We start from the raw sequence: 6,819 nt of genomic DNA on the forward strand, positions 1-6,819 counted from the left end.
TTGATTTGTTGACTCTTGATCTCCAAATATTAATATTAGACAACTAATGGTGTAAACATATCAGATTTAGAACTATATACCTCAGTATAAAACAAATGTGCATAAGTTGTCATGGAAATAGAAGAAAAGCTTACTAGGATGGACTGAGGCTACAGGAGGCTCTTAGAGATCAGCTGTTCTACACTTAGGGTATGTCTGCACTTCTAACTGGAGATATATGTTAGGATATAGATATTCAGGCCTGTCTGCAAAGGCCTATACTTTTAAGAATGTAGGTGTATTTTTATCACTTAGCTAGTTATAGAGGTATAAAAGAAAGAATCAGAATCACTGTCTGTGTAATGGCTTTCTCTCACTGTGACAGGCTAAGACCTTCAGCTAAGGGCTGGTCTATATTAGGGGAGGGGATTGATCTAAGATATGCAACTTCAGCTACGTGAATAATGTAGCTGAAGTCTAAGTATCTTAGATCGAGTTACCTACCGTCCTCACGGCACAAGATCGACGTCCGTGGCTCCCCCTGTTGACTCCGCTATGGCCGTTTGCATTCATGGAGTTCCGGAGTCGACGGGAGCGCGTTCGGGGATCGATGTGTCGAGTCTAGATGAGACGCGATGTGTCAATTCCCGAGAAATTGATTGCTACCCGCCGATAGGGCCGGTAGTGAAGACGTACCCTAAGATGTAGTTAGGCGGCCATAAGCTGGGAAGTGTATGGTCACATCCTCACATTCCAAACTAGTCACATTGAAATAAGGTGCTATTGGGCTTTGGGGAATACAATCCTGCCTGATATTCCTATTCACCTCCAGAGAAAGGAGGCTAGAAGTATAAAAAGAAACTTAGTTGATAGCATCCTGTCTGGCAAACTCACTTATCATATTACACAGCTGGAAAACCTTATGTCTGTCTTATAGATTTAGTTTGTTGAAATCCTACTTCTGTATTGTTTTGTATGTTTATTTGCATGGTTCTGTCTGGGTTCTGTCTTGTTTCTGTCTGCTGTATCATCTAATTTTAGTTGGGGTGGTAAACCAATGTGAGGGTTGTGGCAATATAATTGGTTAAATAACCGTGTTACAATTTTGTTTAGGATTGCGTTATGTTTAATTTCAGTAAATAACTTGGTTAAGGAATATGCTAAGCAAACGCAGCGTTTTACTATATAGTTGCGTCAATCGGAAGTAGGGGGTGGGGGGGGGAATGGGAACAGGGATCGTGATGGGGGGAATTAAATCATGTCTTGCTAGAATGGTGAACGGATGTGGAACGGCCAGGCACACAGGCTAGGCTCTATCGGTGTCAGAGCTGGGAAGGGGGACACTAAGGAAGGAAACTGGAATCATGCTTGCTGGAAGTTCACCCCAATAAACATCGAATTGTTTGCGCCTTTGGACTTCGAGTATTGTTGCTCTCTGTTCATGCGAGAAGGACCAGGGAAGTAAGAGGGTGAAGGAATAAGCCCCCTAACAATATAATTTCCAGCTCTAGGAGACATACCTGCTCTAACTCTGACTGAGCTAGCATGCTAAAAATAGAGTGTAGTCACATCAGCGTGAGGGGCTGGCTGCTCCAAGTTCCTTCCTCGTGTGTTGAATGGGTACATACCCATGGTGTCTAGCCCCACTCGTTGCTTGTGCTGCTGCGGCTACCACTGTATTTTTAGCATTCTATTTTGATCAAAACTAGCATGAGTATGTCTCCTCCAGCTGGGGATTACACCCTCATCATGAAGTACAGACATGCCCTAAATGATTCATACTCTGATGAATCTACCTGCAGTGCCTTGTGCACTCTCTCTTGCTCCCACTCCATCCCCAGGTTCCAGAGTCATGGGAAAAGCAAGGAAATAGCAGCCATTGTAAGTATAGAAAGGATGATCTTATTATATTGCATGCAGGTTGGAAGGGATTTGAGCATTTCTTATGGAGATCAGCATTTTACCTGTTTGCTCTGAGATATATATTTCTTCACTAAAGCATGGCCTAGAGTCCCTGAGGTCCAAAATGGAGTTGTCATCAGGAAACAATGGGCTCATCAGGATAAATAATATTTCACCCAGAGGACAATCAGAGAGGAGAAGAGGTGGAAGTATAACCCACTGGTGAGTGTATGTTACATGTCCGTCTCTGCCTGGTCCACAGAGGATAAGAGTTTGTTATGGCCCCCAGCTACAGAGCCTGGCTCTCTCGCTCAAGCTGTAGAGACTTATGCATTGAGCTCTGGTGGTCCCCAGTTAAATCCTTGGTGTTAGCCAAGATGGAGGCTATCACACATGCTTTTAAAGTCTCCCAGCCAAAAGCATTGTTTCACAGGCATCTCTCTCTCTCACCTTACCTATAGCTCTAGGATTACAATAGCCTCCTTTAATCCTGTCTGGGGGAGACAGAAGGACAGAATCCTCCAAGAACAAGCTGGAGATCTATATTTCCCAACCTGTCCTGGAGCTCCACAGCACTGGTTCACAGAGCATACAAAGCAGCCCATCAGGGTAATCCAGGTAATCAGGTTCCTGTGGCCCGCGCCACTTCCCGCAGCTCGCATTGGCCAGGAACAGAAAACCACGGCCACTGGGAGCTGCGGGTGGCCGTGCAAATGTAAACAAACAGTCTGGCAGTACACTAGTGGATTACCTGGACTTGCCGCAGGTTGTCCACCACTGGTCTGGAAGTTTTTAATTGCCTATTGGTGAGAGAACTTAAAAAGATAAAAATCAAATAAAATAGAGAGTATTATCCATCAAAATTAACAACAAATAAAAATCAAATCTTTTCGGGTTTAAGTCTATAGCCTGTTGGGCTACTGATGATTGATTCAATCACCAAGATATCCAATATAGTCAATAACACAAAATATGAGGTGCCAAATATCTACCTGGAGTTACACTAGGAGAAATCTGGCCTATAGTGTGGTAGATTTCAGGATTTGCAAAAGATCATGCTCCAGGAAAGACCACAGAAGAAATGCAGCAGCAGCAGCATGGTGCCTGGCTTACTTTCAGTCTATTAGCCAAGTTTCCCCTTTGTCATGAAAGATGGTAGCAGCTCTAGTAATAAATACCTGACATTGCTTTCTGCTTAAGTTGGTTCATCATTTAATGCCCGTGTGATACCAGAGCATTAGAAATGTATGTATTAGGGTAGGATATGAAATCTGGCAATTCAGTGAAGGTTAGAAAAATCCTGACTGAGTTGTAGCAAGAAAACAGCTTGTTAAATGCCAGCTGAGGCAGAAGGATTTGTATCATTGGAACTCTACTTATTCTATGCTTGAACAGCTCTTGGAACAGCAGGATCCTGAGTACACCTATGTATACAGAAGACAGGCCTGGTAGATGTGAAACTGGCATTCATTTATTGGAATCCATTTTGGCTACTCTTCTTATTTCTCTCCTGGGAAGTCATTGTTGGTGGCATCTGGGAGTTAGATACAGTCCTGTTTCTGATACCTGCACCTCTTGCTTAAAGCCAGCTTGAAAATAAAGGGGACACTTTTGCCTAGCATTAACAAAAGACACGTTTGCAAGAACATGGATTTCTTTATTATTATTATTATTATTATTATTACACTGAAAAATACCACTGTGTTTGATCTGTATTTCACAGGATAAAGTGAAACCATGGGATGAATGCATCAGTCCCTAGAAGGCAAGTTCTGTAAACAAATTAATACAACCCAGGTTTACCTCCTCTATACTTTGATTCTCTTCTTGTGCAGCTTATTGATTGATATACCTCAGGGAAGAGATTCCTCTGACTCAGACACTAAGCAAGTTCCTAAGGAAAATATCAGCTTTAAAAAGGGAGTAGAGGAAAGAGCAGCAGTAGCAAAAATAGCTAATCTCTCATTTACAGGAGCCACTGAACATCTGGATAGTGTGAGGCACCTTTAATCCCTGGAGTGCAGGAAGAAATCAGCACCAAAGAGCAGCCCATGCTAATGCAGTGCCATTAATTTGTATACCTGAAAACGATGTATGTTATACATCCATATGGGTACTGCTTTGCACTTTGTACCTCCAGAGGACACTGAAGGAATTAATCTACTGAGACTGAACTGCTAGAGGGGCTAACACAACCAGTACAATAATATTAAAATATGTATGCTGTCTATTTAACAATACACACTGGTTTAAAAAGATTAAGTAGCCTATATAAAACATTACACAATTGCCTGATGTCTGTCATGCTGCTGCCTAGAAGCAGCCCTTCTTTGTCTACCATATACAATGAGCCTATCTACAGATGTTTAGATCCAGTGCTACTATATACATATGAGGGGAAGAGTAAATCTTGTGCCTAATATAATGGTGCAGTATTTATATGACAGGGAACCTGTCTGTAAAACTTTTATTTAGGCAAAAACCTTTTTATTTATTCTAAAGGGACACCACCAACAGAGGGGAAAAACAAAGCTCCATCCGGCTCCCCAATACAGGTTTGAGGCTCGTCCCATTTATTACCAATGCTTTAGTTCTCGCTCTCTCAAGTGTCTCTGTCACAAAGACCATCTTTCTGAATGAGGAAGACTGAACAAGGGTCTGTTCCCAAGGTCAACACCATTATTGCTTATTATTAATAAGAATACTTAACACTTCCATAGTGACTTTCAATGACTAGATCTGAACATGTTTTGTAAAAGTAGGAAAGGATTAATATACCTGTTTTATCGATGGGGAAACTGAAGGACAGTGAAGTTAAGACTGACATTTTCAAACATGGGTGCCTAAAACAAGGCGCCTAAATCCATATTTAGGTACTGAAGTAAGTAGCTTTGATTGCTACAGGGGCTGAGACCCAGCCCCTCCTTTGCTATGAACTGTTACTCATGGCCCCCATGATGTTATTCCTCATTTGCACTGGTATTATTTAGATCAGAATATGTCCCAGTGATTATCTGTCTGAATGGTCTAAATTGAGATAGATCAATCTATACTATATAGCCATAACAAGTATGCCTGCTCTAGAAATAGAGACGATAAACCAGAACGGAACACAAATACAGAAGAAAAAACTCTTGCATATATAGAAAATTATTATAAAACTGAATTGTATTAAACAAAACCCCAGTAGTTTTTTCTTTCCCTATTGCTATAGGAAGGCTCAGCACTGAGATGCATGTCACACAGGAGGCAATCTCTGGTTAACACTCCTGAAACCTGGGGAAATTGCCAACAGTCAGCCTTTTTAGTCCCAAAGGGAGGAGAGAATTAAGGACTCCAAGCTTGGATTAAACTATTCAAAATATTGTAATTTTCTCTTCTACATCAGTGAGTCAGATCACCCAGATTCAAGTTTCGACCAATGAACAACCACTCACCCTTTGGGTATAGTTTCCAGCACCAGGATAAGCTGTTGAAGCAGTGAGACTCTGGCCAAAAGGAGTCTGGAATGAGCATCCCTGGGTTTCCTTGAGAAGCCATGTGGATATGTCAGATACTGCACCCTGTAGAATCCCCTCACAAGAGATGAGGCTTATGCAAATCCCCTATAGTTCACTGTTCTTCTGACCTTGTCATGTATATTTTAATAAACTGAGAAACTTTACATAGAGGCCCCAGGAAGTGATAAAATGACCACATTGTGACACAGGGACTCTCAAACACCTTCACTGCTTGGAAATGCCATTAGGAGAAAACTCAATGCAACATAAGAAGACTTAATTCAGTGAGAAACCCAAAGACTTGCAGAACAAAGAGCTACAAAGTTCCAGCATAGGAAAAACACACACACTGCTCTAACAATGGGAAATGAGCCCAAAAGATGCAACCCTTACTCCTTGCAACCTGATTTCCCTGGACAAAAGAAACGTATAATGTTTGACTCTCCATACTTGCATTGGTAGGTCCCAAAAGACACATTGGAAGTTACAGCACACTGCACTGGCTCCCTTGATAATGAAGGAGGAGCTCCTAAGCCACCATGAAAAGGCAAAATAAATTGTGGGCCAAGACATACCTTACTCCTCTGGCAGAAGAGCAAATTCAAGCTGAGGTAGATAAAATGGCCAACTCATGCATAATGTGCATTAAAACCTATATTGAATGACCTATCTCCCTTCCTGAACTGAAATGTATATGTTGGAATAACAATAAGTGATATTTACAGAGGCTTACATTTTCCAAAGTGATTTTGTGGTGCCCAGCACGAGACACCTCAAAGAAGCCTGATTGTCAGAAAGTGCTGAGTAACCATCCTCTGAAAATCACGCCCTTTTAATGTATCCCAACCTGGGCATCCAAAGATCACTAGTCACTTTGGAAAATTTAAGTCATAATACCCTTCATGGAAAGATCCCAAAGCACTCTGCTAATTGTGAATGGTGATGATATGAGAACTATTTGATCACAGAGTCTTTGTTTCAAGCCATGGAGTGTCCTGGATGTCAGAATCCAGTTCTAGAGTATTCAATTCCATAGACATTTCTTTACTGGGTAGAAGCACTGTCATAAGTAGATAGGTAAGGTAAGGGTTAATTTTCTTTTGCCTGTAAAGGGGAACCAAACACCTGACCAGAGGACCAATCAGAGAACTGGGTTGTTTAAAAGTCAGGGGCGGGAATTTGTATACTCAGGGTCTTTGTTGTTTCCTCGGCTGTGAGAAAACCAGCTTTGCTTCTAACTCCCTCTGCTTTCAAATCTTCTCCTAAACATCTGTGAGTACAAAAAGGAAGCAAAGTAATTCGGCTATGATGAGCTTTGTGTTGTATTTACATGTATGTTGATTTGCTGGACTGGTTTAATCGGGCTATCTTTTAAATCAGACTGTTTATTCATATTTTCTTATAAGCAAGAGCCTGTATTGAGTTTCTTAATGCAAGA

Source organism: Chelonoidis abingdonii, chromosome 2 (genome assembly GCF_003597395.2).
Source record: "Chelonoidis abingdonii isolate Lonesome George chromosome 2, CheloAbing_2.0, whole genome shotgun sequence".
NCBI lineage: Eukaryota > Metazoa > Chordata > Testudines > Testudinidae > Chelonoidis > Chelonoidis abingdonii.